Genomic DNA, 19,201 nt, shown 5'->3' on the forward strand with positions numbered 1-19,201 from the left:
CCCTCATGTTTCGGTACAAGGAACAATATTACTAATTATTGCTGAGAATTTAACTTGTTAGAATTATATTGGCTATGGTCCAGGACATTTAAATATGGATAACACCAGGCCAATAAATGAACCATTTTTATTTTACCTTTATTTAACTATTTACAATGATGGCCAACCCCGGTCAAACCCTCCCCTAACCCGGACGACGCTGGGCTAGTTATCCACCACCCTATGGGACTCCCGATCACGGTCGGTTGTGATACAGCCCGGGATCGAACCAGGGTCTGTAGCCTCTAGCACTGATATGCCTTGGGGCTCCCAAGTGGCGCAGCGGTCTGAGTGCATTCAGTACATTCGGAAAGTATTCAGACTCCTTGACTTTTGCCACATTTTGTTACGTTACAGCCTTATTCTACAATGGATTAAATCGTTTTTTCCGTCATCAATCTACACACAATACCCCATAATGACAAAGTAAAAACAGCTTTTTAGAAATGTTAGCTAAATGTATATATATATATATAAATAAAAAAGGAAATATGACATTTACATAAGTACGTTTACTCAGTACTTTGTTGAAGCACCTTTGGCAGCGATTCATCTTGGGTATGATGCTACAAGCTTGGCACACCTGTATTTGGGGTGTTTCTCCCATTCTTCTCGGCAGATCCTCTCGAGCTCTGTCAGGTAGGATGGGGACTGTCGCTGCACAGCTATTGTTAGGTCTCTCCAGAGATGTTCGATCGGGTTCAAGTCCGGGCTCTGGCTGGGCCACTCAAGGTCATTAAGAGACTTGTCCCAAAGCCACTCCTGCATTGAAGCCAATCCTGCATGGGGCGGCAGGTAGCCTAGTGGTTAGAGCGTTGGACTAGTAACCAAAAGGTTGCAAGATTGAATCCCCGAGCTGACAAGGTAAAAATCTGCTGTTCTGCCCCTGAACAAGGCAGTTAACCCATGGTTCCTAGGCCGTCATTGAAAATAAGAATTTGTTCTTAACTGACTTGCCTAGTTAAATAAAGGTAAAATAAAATAAAATTGTCTTGGCTGTGTACTTAAGGTCGTTGTCCTGTTGGAAGGTGTACCTTCACCCCAGTCTGAGGTCCCGAGTGCTCTGGAGCAGGTTTTCATCAAGGATCTCTCTGTTCATCTTGCCCTCAATCCGACTAGTCTCCCAGTCCCTGCCACGGAAAAACATCCCCACAGCATGATGCTGCCACCATCATGCTTCACCGTAGGGATGGTGCCACGTTTCCTCCAGACGTGATGCTTGGCATTCAGGCCAAATAGTTCCATCTTGGTTTCCTCAGACCAGATAATCTTGATTTGAGAGTCTTTAGGTGCCTTTTGGCAAACTCCAAGCGGGCGGTCATGTGCCTTTTACTGAAGAGTGGCTTCCGTTTGGCCCCTCTACCATAAAGGCCTGATTGGTGGAGTGCTGCAGACATGGTTGTTCTTCTGAAAGGTTCTCCCATCTCCACAGAAGAACTCTGGAGCTCTGTCAGAGTGACCATCGGGTCTTGGTCATTTACCTGACCAAGGCCCTTCTCCCCTGATGTTCAGTTTAGCTGGGCGGCCAGCTCTAGGAAGAGTCTTGGTGGTTCCAAACTTCTTCCATTTAAGAATGATGGAGGCCACTGTGTTCTTGGGGACCTTCAATGTTGTAGACAGTTTTTGGTACCGTTCCCCAGATCTGTGCCTCGACACAATCTTGTCTCAGAGCTCTACGTACAATTCTTTGGCCTCATGGCTTTGTTTTTGCTCTGACATGCACTGTCAACTGTGGGATCTTATATAGACAGGTGAATGCCTTTCCAAATCATGTCCAATCAATGGAATTTACCACAGGTGAATCTCATATCAAAGGGTCTGAATAATTATGTAATTACGTTTTTTGATTTTTTAATAAACATTTGCAAAAATATATTATGGGATATTGTGTGTAGATTGATGAGGGAAAAATTATTTAATACCAACGTAACAAAATGTGGAAAAGGGGGTCTGAATAGTTTCCAAATGCACTGTATATGGATCCTAAAGCTATCCTATTTTGTTTTACTGTTTAGGCATTAAAGCTTGCATATCTGTCATATCTTATTTTTGGTTTCATTCTCATAATATTTTCTTCATTACACACCCTTACTTATAAAGTGTGCTAACTTAATTGTTAAGGTCTGAATTTGTTACTTATTTTGTTTCACTTTATTATAATAATAATTGTTTTACACCTAAAGACCAAAAATATGCTGCTTAAGAGATTTCATATTTAAGGCTGCCACTAGCCATTATGCTATAACCCTGTAATTATAGTGCAGGGCGGGGAGAACCGAGGAGGGAGGGCTGGGGGCTAGGTAGAAGGGGGGCTGGGGAAGGGGGACAGGGACGAGGGACGAGGGAACGATTTATTGAAAGGGTATTTGCTGTTGGAGAGTGACCAATGGGTGGGTTTCGCTGTGGGTCCTGCTTTTTTGGGGGGGGCTTATCAACACCAAAGATAACAACTTCGTTTTAGAAAAACAACAGCAACGCTAGATATTCTCTTGTGGAATTTGAAAGGCCTTAATATTCCTATCAACCGTTCCAGCTGTCTTGATATACTAGCAAGAAACCATATTGATATAGCAATGATCCAAGAAACACATCCGCTCCAAAGGGACACACATAGAATAGAGAACCATTTGTACAAAATGGCTGCCTTATCATCAGCCCCAAACAAAACTAAAAGGTGGAATCATAATGATACATAAGAAACTCAAAATCCCCATCCTTGGTAAAGGCAATGCCAAGAAGGCAGAATCACTTTCCTTAAATGTATCCATAATAGAAAGAAAATTGCCTTTGTTAATGTGTATTCTCCAAATTCATATGATCCTAAGTTTTTGGATTGTCTGAACAGCATATTATTAGAATTAACTTCATTCCAACTGGTTATTGGGACAGACATGATCATCATGCTTCTTACTACCTACAAATTTCATAATCTCCAACAACAAAAAAGTTACAAAATGGAGCTTTAATTCATCTTTACTACAAAATCCTAATTTCTGTTAAGAATTTGAAACTAAATTGAATGAATGTATTAACAAAAATTCAGTCAATGATCCTCAGATTTTATGGGACGGCATTAAAGGTTTTATTAAAAATAATGCAACTGTATTTGCATCTGGGCTGAATAAATTACAATTAAAGAAGATATCAGAACTTGAAAAGTTGTTGACAACGTTAGAGCGTTCTCAACAAACACTCTTTTTTAGACCAGACTACTCTCTTAAAAGTCAAGACCAAACTAAATATAGTGATAAGACAGACAGCAGAATTTGACATCCATCGAGTTAGACTCAACCATTACTTCCAGGGTAATCGACCCAGTCGTCTACTGACAAGCAAGCTTCGCAGTAATGATCAATTTGCAGATATTGCAACTATTGAATCTGAATCAGGTGAATTACTACCAGAACCCAAATTAAATCAACCTAAGATTCTCCAGTTCTTTTTATATTTCCCCCCTTTTTCTCCCCAATTTCGTTATTTACAATTACGATCTTGTCTCACCTCTGCAACTCCCCAACGGGCTCGGGAGAGGCGAAGATCGAGTCATGCGTACTCTGAAACATGACCCTCCAAACCGCGCTCCTTAACACCCGCCCGCTTAACCCGGAAGTCAGCCTGCAGCCACCCGGCCCGCCACAAGGAAATCGCTAGAGCACGATGAGCCAAGTAAAGCCCCCCCCGGAAAAACCCTTACCCAGACAACGCGGGGCCAATTGTGCGCCGCCATATGGGACTTCCGGTTACGGCCGGTTGTGACACAGCTTGGGATGCAGTGCCTTAGACCGCTGCGCCACTAGGGAGGCCAAGATTCTCCTGTTTCTATAAATAATGATATACCTAGAAATTGTAAATCCACACCAAACCAGATCAAGTCCTTATTTAAAGATGTAAGAACTCCTCTTCTCTCAACTGAGGAAGCCGGAGCTCTGTCAGAGTGACCATCGGGGCTGGGGGTAAAATCTCCCTCCGTGAACTCAGAAGGACATCGGATAACATGAATAAAGAAAATCATTTTTTAACCAATTAGGTCCACTCTTACTTGAAATGATTAACACAGCCGTTCACAAAGGCTCGTTTGGAAGGGATGTAAATACACCATTAATTTCAATTAGATTTTTTTTTAAGTACATCACCCAGTGCTCTCATTATTGCCCTCCATCTTTGATAAACACAGATATGAAACTATCTTTTCAAATTCTGTCATGTCGTCTCGAAACTTACATCTATCCTCAGATAACCGCTGTCTATTACATATCTTTCATGCTACATCAGAAACCAAAGCTCCTTAGGCAGTTCTCTCTCAATGCAGAAAAAGCTTTTGATGGACTAGAATGGTCATATCTTTGGTTGGTTTTGGAACATATGGGACTTGGCTGCAATTTCATTAATATGATTAAAATATATGCCAGTCCCACAGCCATAGTAATAACAGGCAATACCAGCTCTGTTCTGTTCAGAATAACTAAAAGTAGCAAGCAAGGTGATCCTATCTCACCTCTGCTATTTTTATTGTCTATAGAGGCCCTGGCCCAGGAAATTCGACAATCGGAAAAAATTACACCAATATCTCTTAATTCTACGGATCACGTCATCTCATTATACGCCAACAATATCTTTCTTTATCTAGAGAATGTATCTTAATCCTTCCCAAAAGACCATAGACAAATCCAGCTCCATCTCAAGTTCTAAAATAAATCTAAACAAATCTGCCCAACTGCCTATCAAGACCCCGATGGAGGACTCCATCTCTACTTATGGAATCCCAATCACCTCCCATTTTAAATATTTAGGAATAGATATATTTCCTTCCTTAGATAAAACCATTGCCAGAAACTTTTACAGAACGCTCAAATCAATTAAATCCAACCTCAGTAGATGGACTGACATCCCAGTTGCTTTAACCAGCAGAATATCTATTGTCAAAATGAATATATTGCGACAGCTGAATTTCTGTAGTTCAATGCTTCCCTTGTCTCCCCTTTTGGCTATTGGCATAAATTAACAAACTTGCAAAGAGGGAAAAATGTAAGAGGACTATCCTTACCAAACTTTAAATTGTATTTCCAGGCACTGGTATTTCGTGCCATCCTAAATAGGTTTAGCCATGATGCGATTCTTCTGCCCCCTGTCTGAGTATAAAATGATGGATGACTTATTGCCCTGGAAGAGGTGGTCTTCACTGACATATCCCTTAAACAATGTAAACTACACTTTGGTCCTATTATTACACTGTTTTTATTTGGCGCAAAACAATGTAACTGGGAATCAAAATGGCATGTCTATAGTCCAATATTTCACAATAATGCCTTGCAATCTGGATAGTGGCCTTTTGCTGCCCCCCACCCCCAATGGTCTAAATGTGTAATCCGTACCCGTGCCGATATCATGGACACTAATGGTTTGCGAATATTCCAAGATGTAAAAACCACATACACATTACCAGGCAAATCCTTTTTACTATATTTACAACTTAGGTCAGCTATATTGCCCTATTGCCCTTGGGAAACCCAACTACCAAACTATCCAATGAAGGGATTTATAAATAAATGATCTGTGCTCCCGAAAGGACCGATCTCTATAACATAGAAACAACTTTTGGAAAACTCATATTCTGAGCTAGCCATTAAAAAAGTATGGTGCACAGATTTAATTGAATCTGAACAACCCTTTAACTGGAACAGAATATGGACAAATATTACCTTGGCATCCTGTAATCTGAACCATCAATTTATGTTAAGTTTGTTCAAGACTGTATTGAACACCAAGGAAACATTTTACGATGAAATTGGCCCCAACTCTTCACTGTGTCCCCTGAATCAGGTAGGCACATTCCTCCATATGATGTGGGAGTGCCCTGTAGTTAAATGCTTCTGGGGCAAAGTTACAAAATGTATTTCGAAGTAAAATAATGTAAATATTCAATGCTTTGCATCTATTAATTCATTTATTTACTTAACCTTTATTTAACTAGGCATGTCAGTTAAGAACAAATTCTTATTTACAATGACGGCCTAGGAACAGTGGGTTAACTGCCTGATTCAGGGGCAGAACGACAGATTTTTTTACCTTGTCAGGTCGGGGATTCAATCTAGCAACCTTTCGGTTACTGGCCCAACACTTTAACCACTACGCTACCTGCTGCCCGAGGCAGGAATTACGTTACTTAACAATGATCGCTCCTTGAATCTCTCAATATATCAGAGACTGTTACTGCTGGCAGGCAGCACTGCCGCAAAAAAAATATGTTGCTCTTAGATGGCAATTCTCTCACGCTCTCCCAATTCACCAGTGGATTCAGTTACTATTAGAAGTTATGACATTAGAATGATCAAACAGCGAGAATTAAATGGTGCTAGTCAAAGAACAATTGACGCCTGGAGAAATATACTAATCTCAGCCAAAGCCCAACACATACGTACAAACAATATATTAACCTAATTAAATTTTTCTCTGCTTTCAGACCCACAGGGAAGGGATGGTATTCTGAGGTTTTTTTCTGGTCGCCAGGAATGGAGCCGGGGGGATGGGGGGTAGTGGGTGACTGACAAGCAACCCTAGTTGCTAAGAGGGGTGGGAAGGGGTTGGAAACATGGTTTCCGGGGGTGGAGTTGGATGAAGACATATTGGCAGTGTGGGGTTGGGGGAATGGGATGGAAGTTTGGGGACGGAGGCCACCTTTTTTGTTCTCTTTTCCTGTTTATATTTAATTTATTATCACTTAAACTCTATGTATTTGTATTATTTGATTTTGAGTGGCAGCCTATAGGTACATGTCTTAGAAACGTATACTTTAAAATGGATAATGTACCTGTAAGCCCCCAAACAAAAAACACAAATTAAAATGGTCAAAAACAAAAGCTTTTAAAAGGAGGGGTCCGCCTGAGTTTCCATATACCATTGTGTATTTAAACCCCAATGTATCTCCCCAGGATCCCTATCCACACACACACAAACAAAATCAGACTACTGACCACCTGCTCTGATTCGCCGAACCTCACGCACACACCCACAAGTAAGCATTTCGTACCATGTGTATCCCTGTACATACGGCTAATAAAACTTTAAAACACCCTTCCAGGCTGGCCCACCATCCAGGACAAACACAAAAGGGAGGAGGGCTAATCCTAAAGGGATACAGTGAGCCGGGTGCCCTCCCTGGAACTCACTCTCTTAAGAAACCCAGTGCAGAGCTAGTACCAGTGGTCCTATTCCTGCCAAGTCAAACAAGCTCAGAGCTATAGTCGATAGGCCGCCTGATGTTCAGGCAAAGGTAATTGTGTCTGACAGACACGTCAACCATAACACACACCATAAAAATCTGAAGCTTGCTAATTCAGGTATTCCTTTCTGGAAGTATTTTAAGAGCAAACCAAAATGCCTTTTTATGTGACGTATCCCTCACGTGAGTACTATATCTGTGACTTAAGTAGAATGTGATCATAAAACAAAATATACAAACTGGGCTGCTGTACTTAGCTAAGCTAATAATAGAGATATCCTCAGCATCAGAATTATCTTGTTAGCTGGACTGGAAAATATCTCTGTGACTTAGACTGAGGCACGGGATATGATAGAATACTATATCCACCTAATTAACTATGACATAACACTCGCTGAGTATGAGCACAGCTATTAGCTCATTTATGCAGAACATGAAGTTGTTTGCGAGCGCAGCAAATGTTCTAGCAACTCTTGTCCTTTCCTGTTATAGCAACCCTCTCGTCAGGCGAGCAGCAATGGGCGTGTGACAGCCTGTGAGGTCATCCACAATGAGGTGACTTTATCAGACATTTGAAGGAATGCGATGGTAGACGGGTGGGGGCGAAGGGGTGACACTCAGTCTCTCCGGTCTGCTAACTCTTGAGAGAGAGCCAGGAGCAGATTCTTTAATGTGGGAATGGGAAAGCACTGGCACTGGTCTATCTACTTGACTGGCTCTTTTGACTAGAATTCATTAACTCCCTCCACATTGTACAATCATCGGCTATCACTATATTCACGTTCCATTTCTGTCTGCAAAGACAGACGGACTTGTCCAAGTCACTCAGAACCTCTCTGCCTCTAGTTAGAAACATCATGTAAATCAGTGGTCACCAACGTTTTCTGAGTCAAGATCACTTTCTGAGTCAAAATGAAAGACAAGATCTACCGCTCTGATTTTTAAAAAACATTACTTAAAAAACGTAAGACTATACGACATTAACCAATTAAAAACAGTTCTGTAGTAATGAGGTTTGTGCAGTAGGATATAGGCCCAATACATTATCACTGCATATTGGCTATGCTTGAATTTCCCTGCCAATGTTGTTCTTCTCAGACCAATTTGAATTTATACTTAGAAAATGTACTGTATATGATCACACTGGTAATAGATCATTTGATGCATTACTTGTGAGGCACAGATGAGTGAGCATAATAATACTTTTTTGTCAGTCTGAGGAGAGGGAGGGAGCAGCGGTCAGGCTGTTCCTCCACCCTCCCTCTGCTGAGAAAAGGGGACACAATCTTCCAGCTGATGGCGAAACTGAAGTCGCATTGCATTATTTCTGCCTCATGCACCAATTCATGTTGTTACTTCTATGACCAGATTAAGTCAAACATTCTTCGATATTAAAAAAGACACAAGCCACTCACAATAACAACGCAAGCTTATCGGAACACTTTGCTATACTCACTCATTGCAGCTGCAGTGCTGGTTGTAGCATAAGTGGAAGTAGGGAGAACGCACATTTTATGGCTTATAAAAGTGTTGACAGTGCTGAATAACAACTTAAACATGAACTTACTCATGAAAACCGCAGCTCTTTGCTGTATGCATTGAGTCTATCTCTAGTCAGTGTTTTAAATGTTTTGAAATCTCACAGTATCAACTTTGAGGCTTTTGAGGCTTCTCTTTATTGCCTATGGCTCAAGGAAACTGTGTAGACACAGTGATCTAAGCTATCTGATTGAACAGCGGTAGGCCTATAGGTGCACTTCATTTGCTCTCTGGGCCTGCCAAGTAGGCAGAGTTCGACCTTCAGAGACATTAAATGGTTTAAAATGGGAACACTTTGCCTTCCCGGCGCCAGGGCTATTGCATCAAGTGCACTTACCGCCAGCAGCGGGGGAGGGGGGAATAAAGAGGTACGCAAGGTTTTATCGTTGTTTTTTTTACAGAAATGTTTAGTGATCGACAAGGAATCATTAATGAAGAATAACATATGATTATGTTATTCTTGGGGACAGGTCGAATAACATACGATTAACAAAAGGTGACTGGCAATAAAATAACAATACAATACCTACAGTGCATTCGGACAGTATTTAGACCCCTTGACTTTTTCACACGGGAAAAAAACGATTGAATCAATTTTAGAATAAGGCTGTAATGTAACTAAATGTGGAAAAAGTCAAGCGGGCTGAATATTTTCCGAAGGCACTGTATCCCAACCAGAAGCCATAGATTACAGGCAACATCCGCACTGAGCTAAAGGGTAAAGCTTCCGCTTTCAAGGAGCAGGACACTAATCTGGACGCTTGCAAGAAATCCCATTAAGACCCCTGACGAGCCATCAAACAGGCAAAGCTTCAATAAGACTAAAATGGAATCCTACCACACCAGCTCTGACGCTCTTCGGATGTGGCAGGGCTTGCAAACGAACACTGATTACAAAGGGAAACAGAGCAGAGAGCTGCCCAGTGACAACGACAGTGACACGAGCCTACCAGACGAGCTAAATGCCTTCTATGCTCGCTTCGAGGCAAGCAACAATGAACCATGCATGAGAGCACCAGCTGTTTCTGACAACTGTGCGATCTTGCTCTCCGTAGCCGATGTCAGTAAGACCATTAAACAGGTTAACATTTGCAAGGCCGTGGGGCCTGACGGGAATATCAGGACGCCTACTTAGAGCATGCGCTGACCAGCTGACAAGTGTCTTCAATTACATTTTCAATCTATCCCTGACCCGGTCTGTAATACCAACTTGTTTCAAGCAGGCCACCACTGTTCCCGTGCCCAAGAATGCTAGCGTAACCTGCCTAAATGACTATTGCCCCGTATCACTCACAACTATAGCCATGAAATGCTTTGAACGGCTCACATCAGCACCATCATCCCAGACACCCTGGACCCCAATTTGCATACCAACCCAACAGATCCGCAATCACTATTGCACTCCACACTGCCCTCACCCGTCTGGACAAAAGGAATACTTATGTAAGAATGCTGTTCATGGACTACAGCTCAGCATTCAATACCATAGTCCCCTCCAAACTCATCACCAAGCTCAGGACCCTGGGACTGAACACTTCCTTCTGCAACTGGGTCCTGGACTTCCTGACGGGCCGGCCCAAGGTAGAGAGGGTAGGCAACAACAAATCCACCACGCTGACCATCAACATGGGGGCCCCTCAGGGGTGGGTGCTTAGTCCCCTCCTGTACTCCCTGTTCATCCATGACTGCATGGCCATGCACGACTTCAACACAATCACATTTGCTGACGACACGATGGTGATAAGATTGATTACTGACCGATGGTGAGGCGGCCTATAGGGAGGATGTCAGACGGCCAGGACAACAACCTCTCCCTCAACGTCAGCAACACAAAGGAGCTGTTCATGGACTACAGAAAATGTAGGTGCGAGCACGCATCGATGGGGCTGTAGTGGAGCGAGTCGAGAGCCTCAAGATCCTCAGTGTCCACATCACTAAGGAATTAACATGGTCCACACACACAGTTGTGAAGAGGGCCCGACTGCTCCTCTTCCCCCTCAGGAGGCTGAAAGGATTTGAAATGGGCCCTCAGATCCTCAAAAGGTTTTACAGCTGTACCATTGAAAGCATCTTGACTGGCTGCATCACCGCTTGGTACAGCAATTGCAAGGCACCCGGCCGCAAGGCGCAACAGAGTGTAGTGTGTATACGGCCAGGTACATCACTGGGCCGAGCTCCCTGCCCAAAATATTTTCAAAGACTCATGCCAACCAAGCTACAGACTGCTCTCTCTGCTTTTTTTAACTCATTATTTTGCACTGACTATATGCACACACTGCACATACATACACCGACACCCCAACACAAACACATAACATGTGCACACATGCATAATGACACGCACTTTCACACTCCACATATGCTGCTCCTACAGCTCAGCCTTTCCTCGTGTTACTATTTCGATGTTCTATTTTTAATCTCTGTTTTTAACTCTGCGTTGTTGGAAAAGGACACATAAATAAGCATTTCACTGTTCGTCTACACCTGTTGTTTATGAAGCACGTGGCAAATAACATTTGATTTGCCGTGCACACATGGAAATCGGTTCAACCCCGCCCAAGAAGTGCCCACCCCACCGTAAACACACCTATACAATTATTCCATACTGAAGGAGAAGTAATGCACATAACATGCTGACCACACGGCACGCAACACAGTGCGCGAGCATGACAAAATAAATGTACACATACATGTTATTCAATCATTTCATCCAAACTGCCAACGCGCCTCTGCGTAGCCAGGTGCTAAAATAGAGATTGGTTCTATTTCTGAGGCGCTGCAAGTCCCACCTCTGCCATTGAACAATGAACTGAGGTCCACACTCCAGTCCAGTTGGTGGTGGTAATGCACCTTATTAAAGTTGTTTGCCAACCGCCATATAAGGTCTTAGAGACTAAATACATTTCCCTGTTTATATGTGGATTAATTGTTGAGTAGAGAACACACGATATTGTGTTGACTCAAAATGGGTCAAAATTCTACAACGATCCAGTAAAAAAAGGACCTTGTGCATTTCAGGTAAAATAACAAGCCAATGTTAATATCCCAGGACAAATTAGCTAGCAACAACATGCTAGCTAGCGAAATGTCCATGAACGTTTCATGTGCTTAAACCTGTCTCCAAGGTCTAAGCACATGTTGATTTTGTGTTGATTTTGTGGATTGACAAAATCAGTATGCGCGCAATGGCGCAGACGCGCGTGCCCGGTCTAGTCAACAGGTAATACTGGTATGTACACCGCCATAAAACCCCAACGAAGAAGAAGATTCCACACTGAAAGTTACAGGTGACACGTGCACCATCCCACAGTTGTTGACGTCAACGAGTTCCTAGATGAGATGCAGCATAATATGAATAATTTAATGGGATTTTCAGTTCAAACTCTTGCATGTAAAACCGGAGAAAGTGAAGGTTTGTGGCTGTTGTGACAAACAAACATGAGGTCGGGTGCAGTGAGCCTGTTGCATACGCGACAGATTATTGTAAAGAGCTACAACTGCTTCAAATTCCATTCAGTTCATGGCTCACGGTAAACGCTCTAAACACGCTGACTTACTACCTGCCGTTGTTATTTGCGGTTCTTCTCTCCGTCCCCTCTTGTGTCGCAGCTATGTCACTCGGGACAGCCTCATCCGATCCCCGGGACCACGGGCTACGTCAACTTCTGGTAAAGGGGAGGGGGATTAACTGGGGATTTTGATTAAAGTGGAATTATTAAAGCGACAGTCGTCCTTTATCTACGGGCCATATCAGAGACACATGTTGAAAGCACCAAAACATACATGCAAAAAGACGCACGCTATTGATATAGATAGAAGTCAGACAATTTCACACCTGTCAAATGACCAATCAGATTTAGGACTAAACTGCTAATCACAATAATCACGCTTCAGATTCACTGTATGCATAATCTCGGTTACCCAGAAGTAAAATTCTCTCGCGAAAATTAGTCATTTGCTGTTTTCATCTGTCCACAAGAATCTGTTCAGAGAGATTACAGTATGCAGGTTTGGTGTCAATGTTGTCAAATGAACAATAGGCACTAGGCAGGTAAATTCAGTATGGGTATAGATTCAAGTATTTATTCATCTCATTGCAGGGGAGATGACTGTTAGCTTGATGAAAATGATATGTCAAGAAAATGCTGAAGCATTTTCTATTCTAGGTGTGATAATGACATAAAATAATGCCTGAATTTTTTCATGCATTGATTCTGTATAGCTCACCTCCTCATAAATGCCAGCAGAACCCAGATGTGTCAGTCACATCAGACCTGGGATCAATGAGGAATGAATGTGCACAGGGGTCTGATCTCCATGTCAGGCCTGGATGCATCACCTGCCTCCCAGGCCCTGAGCTCTGAGCACCTCTCTGTGGGGGGAATCCAAACGGAGAAGGAAAGCCATGATTCTTCATGGTTGTCAATTCCATCAGTAAGGAAAATCATTATAAATGTATTTTTCCTGCTTCAGAGAGAGAGAGTGAGTGTGTAAATACTAGAGCTGGGCGATATGGACCAAGATCCATATCACAATAAATTGACTGAATTATCACGACAACGATAAATTGAACGATAAATGTATAACTGTGTGCACCACAGTTATTTTGTATATTACCCTTAAAACTACTAGCTATCAGTTGTCCCATTAACAATCACCCATATTAACAAAGTTATTTAATTTCAAACTTCATATGTCTCTAGTAGGGACCTATAGGTTATTTATCGTAATGAATGATAACAGCAAAATGTCTACGATAAGTGGCCGGTTTGTTCGGTGTCAAAAATGTTCGTCCCAGCTCTAGTACAGTAAATGCAGTGGTATGCTATACATATAACCATAGTAAAGGTACACCAATGCAAACATATCCCCATCAAATGAGGCATGCTACTTGATGTCTCAGCCTCTGTCCAACCTTTTATATTGACCTTGTTCTGGGTTTGCATGAATAGCTCTGGAACACTGTAAAATTCACAAATGGACCCTGAATCTACAAAAAAAATAGAAAATATGTGTGATAATGTGTCACAATATGATAAATGCCCTTGGATGAGAGTGGGGCTAGATAACCAACAACAACATAGGCAATTTGCACTGCAGAAAGATCCATATCACACATAGTTATCAATTGTCCTGAGTCCATTGCTATCATTAAACTGTAAATAATAACTGCATTAAGTAACAGACCAGAGGGGACTTCGGTGTATCACAGATACATATATAATTTTGTTTGTCTGGAGGATACTGTCTAACTTTTCAAAACACCTAAGAATGCTGAAAAGGTGTATGGAATAACAAGAGGCCTCACAGACAGGAAAGAACAATCTGTCTGTTAAGTGAATAAGAGCCTCTATTTACATTACATCATTTGGCAGACGCCCTTATCCAGAGTGAATGCATACATTTTCATACTGGTCCCCCGTGGGATTTGAACCCACAACCCTGGCATTGCAAGTGCCATGCTCTACCAACTGTGCTAGATGGGATTCTGTCTAAGATGAGCTTATTTCCTGTAATCAAAGATAGCGCACAGAGATTTCAGCTGAAATTGCAAAACCTTTGTGTTACTTGACACACAGGAAAAGTAGTGTACCGAGGATGTGCAGTTTGTGAGTCGAGGCATGGACTTCAACACCTTTGGACGCTGTAATGTTCTTGTTGATCATTCTTCATGTGTAATAGTGCGAGTTGGAGCTATCCTGGAGTAGCTGTCATTTTCTTGTTCTTCTAGGCCTATGGGCATAACCACTTATTACTGAGCATACCATTTTGAATGTGGAAATAATGACTTTTCAAAAGAACATCCCATTGCAGTCGATATACATATGTTATTTGTCAAATGAAGTGTTCAGTACATCTCGTGTGCAGGGCCGTAGCCAGGGTCTGAGTTTTAGTGAGGTCCGGATATTAGTTGCTGTAGCTTCATTCAACTTAATTCACCTTAGTCGATCTACAAACACATAGCCTATTAGCTGTACAATTAGCCGTTATACATTAATTAACTCAGCACCGGGATTAAAAACTATAATTTAAATCATACTAAGGGATCCGGGAGCAAAACAATTATTTTATTAACAAAATATCAACAAATATGTTTGCTTTAAAGAACAATTTAATTTGCAGTTTTAAAGATAATTTTCCTCAATTGTACACATTTTGCCATGATTTTTGATAGGATAATATGATATCGTAGTGAGAGTGACTGTAAGGGGTGCGTGACTGGCTGCAGGGAAGTCAGACGCAGGAGAGCAGAACTGGGTAATAACTGGAGCAGTTTAATATGCAAAACCAACGGCATCCAGAACAACAAAATATGGGTACAAAGAACCCATCGCGAACCAGTCAGAAGTGCACATACACTTAACAACAAACAATTCCACACACAGACATGGGGGGGAACAGAGGGTATTATACACGACAAGTAATGAGGGAATGTAAACCAGGTGTGTGGGAAAACAAGACAAAACAAATGGAAAATGAAAGGTGGATCGGCGATGGCTAGAAGACCGGTGACGTCGACCGCCGAACGCCGCCCGAACAAGGAGAGGAACCGACTTCGGCAGAAGTCATGACAGTGACTGCCAAAATCAATGGGGGGATAGCTAGCTAGACTAACTAGACTCATTTGCCAATTATAAAAATGTTTAACTGACATTGGCTAATTGAGTGACTGTCTGTGAGGAAAACTGCTGCAACCAAGTTGCGAAATTGCACCTTGTGTATTTTACTGTTCTAACTCTCAACAATAAGATGAGACCAATGTTCTCTGTCATTTTTTTCGTCACTTTGCAAATTTCAGGTCTGCTGAGCGCAAACTTGAAAGTTGTGAAAATTCTGTGCAATTTCCAGCGTGCGCTTACTGTGAACACTGAGGCTGTATGCACTTTAAGTTACAGTTTTAAGAGTGGCCAAGTAGCTTACTGTGGCTATTTGATCATATTGTAGGCTTACCAGAGTGGCCTACCATCAAAAACAATGGAGAAAATGCATCCCATAACATTTTAACATGGAAATAGCTGTTCTATCATTCAGCCTACAGTAGCAGTCAATGTGTAGTGTTCAATGTAGGCCTAAATTCCATGAGACTTTTGAAAAAAACATGCAGAGCTTGACATGAACTGTTTATCCACTTGTCCTTCAGACAATGAGGTGACTGAAAATGTTGTTTTGTTGTTTGATGCAAAAAAACACTACAACACAAAATCCATTATTATTCCCATATCATTATTACAGAGAATCAGACAAATCATACTACCCTCTGCCTATTGGCTAATTATCTTATTCAAGCCTGTCTCAAAATACAACACCGCCCCTTTAAGACAAAAAGAGCTCTTTACCTGACCTGCTTTTCAAAGATGTCTAGAAATGTACACGTTTTGTGCTCTTGTAAGAAGCAATCACTCCCCTATTGCTGACCACACATGATCTATAACTGGGATAATAACTCACTAACTAGCAAAGGATATGAAAAAAATTTGCACATGTGGCTACATGCAGCTTTTGCTTTGAACTCAAAACAAGCCCATCTACTCACCACCACAGCTGTAAACACAGTCCAGTTCCAAGTAAATGGCACAGATCCATATATGGCAATAGTCTATTTGCATATAGACCTACTCCAGTTCTGATTGGTTATGTCACACCGGTTTGTGTATAGTATGGGCTGAGTTGTGTGCAATAGAATCCTACACTGATGTGTTCTGCCTACAACACAATTTCTTGCATAGTTTGTTTTGTTTTCGGTATGTTGCATTGAAGGTGGCTAATATTGTGTTGATTGTATCACAATTGCCACAGTAAAGGGAAACGTTGATAGTGTTAACTAACAGGGAAAACTCTAGAAAGTTGAGTGAAGTTCAGTCTCGTGATTCTCTCTGTTGGCTGATATTTCTTCTGCACTCTGCCTCGGGCAGTCTCTGGGCTACTGCACCCCCCCACCCCCCACAGACGCACAGCTTAGGAGGGAACTTTGGTTGAGACCCCAACTGAGTTCCAAAATATGAGGACCCTCGGTGTCCTTGTGTCTTAAATATAAATGGACAGTTGATTGGCAGGTTCAGCCCTTAGGCAATCGCTCTCATTTTCCCATCCCATGTTCTGTAATGCGTGACTGATAGTGTGGATCCATTATCAGGAACATGACTAGCAAGCAAGCAGCAAGCAAGCAATGCCAAAGCCCCAATGTACATTTGCAGACGTGTTGAAATAAATAATTTTGCGTATTCAGTAGAATTAGAATGTTATAGACTTGCCAAGGCAGATCTGATGAAATTAGTGTATCTATGTATCCAGATAGACTTAGCGCAATATTGATGAGAAGTCATGACTGCATGACATGGGAGGCGGCAGGTAGCCTAGTGGTTAGAGTGTTGGGTCAGTAACCGAAAAGTTGCTAGATTGTATCCCCGAGCTGACCAGGTAAAAGTCTGTCGTTCTGCCCCTGAACAAGGCAGTTAACCAACTGTTCCTAGGCTGTCATTGTAAATAAGAATTTGTTCTTAACTGACTTGCCTAGTTAAATAAAGTAAAAAATGTCTCATGACTGCATGTCTCTTCACAGTTGGATCAAGCTATGCTTTATTTTATAGATTTTTGAATGATGTTGGTGAAAACTGCTGTTGGTGAAATATCAGTCAATCACATTTAATCAAAAGTATTTATAAGGCCCTTTTTACATCAGCCGATGTCACAAAGTGCTGTACAGAAATCCAGTCTAAAACTCCAAACAGCAACCAATGCAGATGTAGAAGCACGGTGGCTAGGAAAAACACCCTAGAAAGGTCAGAACCTAATAAGAACCCTAGAGAGGAACCAGGCTCTGAGGGGTGGTGAGTCCTCTTCTGGCTCTGCCGGGTGGAGATTATAACAGAACATGGCCAAGATGTTCAAACGTTCATAGATGACCAGCAGGGTCAGATAATAATAATGACAGTGGTTGTAGAGGGTGCAAAAGGTCAGCACCTCAAGAGTAAATGTCAGTTGGCTTTTCATGGCCGATCATTCAGAGTTAGAGAAAGCAGGTGCGGTAGAGAGAGAGTCTAAAACAGCAGGTCCGGGACAAGGTAGCACGTCCAGTGAACAGGTCAGGGTTCCATAGCCGCAGGCAAAACAGTTGAAACTGGAGCAGCAGCATGACCAGGTGGACTGGGGACAGCAAGGAGTCATCAGGCCAGGTAGTCCTGAGGCATGGTCCTAGGGCTCAGGTCCTCCGAGAGAAAGAGAGAGAGAATTAGAGGGAGCATACTTAAATTCACACAGGACACCGGATAAGACAAGAGAAATACTCCAGATATAACAGACTGACCCTATGCCCCCCGACACATAAACTATTGCAACATAAATACTGGAGGCTGAGACACTGTGGCCCTGTCTGACGATACACCCGGACAGGGCCAAACAGGCAGGATATAACCCCACCCACAGCCCCCACACCACTAGAGGGATATCTTCAACCACCATCTTCAAATACCTTCCATTATGTGTCAGAAGACCTATCCGACATCAACACATTCCTTCTTTGGTCAATGTTCAATTAGCAACATGAAAAGGTTTAGGATGCCAATGTCAAGTGCAATGGAAACTCATTTTATCATACACATTCTTCTCATACACATTGAAAAACGCACACGTTTATCAGTTCACGCACTTAAGGGTGTACAGGCCCACTGCGTTTGTCGCCCGAGATGTCCTGTCACTTATCTACGGAGGGAATGCTTTAAAAAGAACCTGCCTAACTCTCTTTCCCTGTCTCCCTCTCACCCTCTATCCTTCTTTCGCTCCCTCTCACCCTGTCCTATTCCCTCACGCACTTGCAGTCACACGCATATACACGCAAACACACACGCACACACACTAACAACGAAAGCCACAACACGCCATTTCAAGCCAAATCTGTAACTATGAGATATATTTTGTGGAGACTATTTTCATCAACTGATGATTTGAGTATTGATCCTATAGGTGTTTTGCAGTTCAACCTCCTACCAGAGAAGATTTGGTCCATTCTGCTAGTGGCCAATGGCCACATACTTTGGGCTCAGAGGGTATTTAATGAGAACAAAGAGGATAACAAAGCCATCCATAATTCTTCATCCCTAAATTCACTACTTGGGGTCATAAATCTGCTGTTTCACAAGGCCCAGCCACCCGCAAGTGTCCCTCACCCGGCTCAGGAGATCAGAGGTTTTAAGGGAAGACCTCTGTGTTTGTGTGTGCGTGCCAGTGCATGAGTGCATGTGTGTGTGTGCATGTCTTCACACAGCAGCCTCTTGATAACAGAGTTCCACACCGGATCTCCAGGGAGAGAAGTCAATGAGGTAATGACTGCTGACAGGGAGCGGGGAACAGGAAAAAAGAGACTGGAGAAACCTCTGATGGTGAGGAAGTTGCAACAACCACATACTG

General features: G+C 42.3%; 1 protein-coding gene across 1 annotated transcript in view; it reads right to left on the minus strand.

Annotated features, from left to right (window-relative positions):
* ldb3a (LIM domain binding 3a) overlaps nucleotides 1–12,458 on the minus strand; it is a 91,223-nt gene extending 78,765 nt beyond the window's left edge. Inside the window, exon 1 of the mRNA XM_070448439.1 lies at nucleotides 12,358–12,458. The gene's annotated coding sequence lies outside the window, so the exon portion shown is untranslated. The remainder of the gene's footprint in view (nucleotides 1–12,357) is intronic.
* Nucleotides 12,459–19,201: the final 6,743 nt, after the last annotated feature.

This window comes from Salvelinus sp. IW2-2015, linkage group LG18 (assembly GCF_002910315.2).
Source record: "Salvelinus sp. IW2-2015 linkage group LG18, ASM291031v2, whole genome shotgun sequence".
NCBI lineage: Eukaryota > Metazoa > Chordata > Actinopteri > Salmoniformes > Salmonidae > Salvelinus > Salvelinus sp. IW2-2015.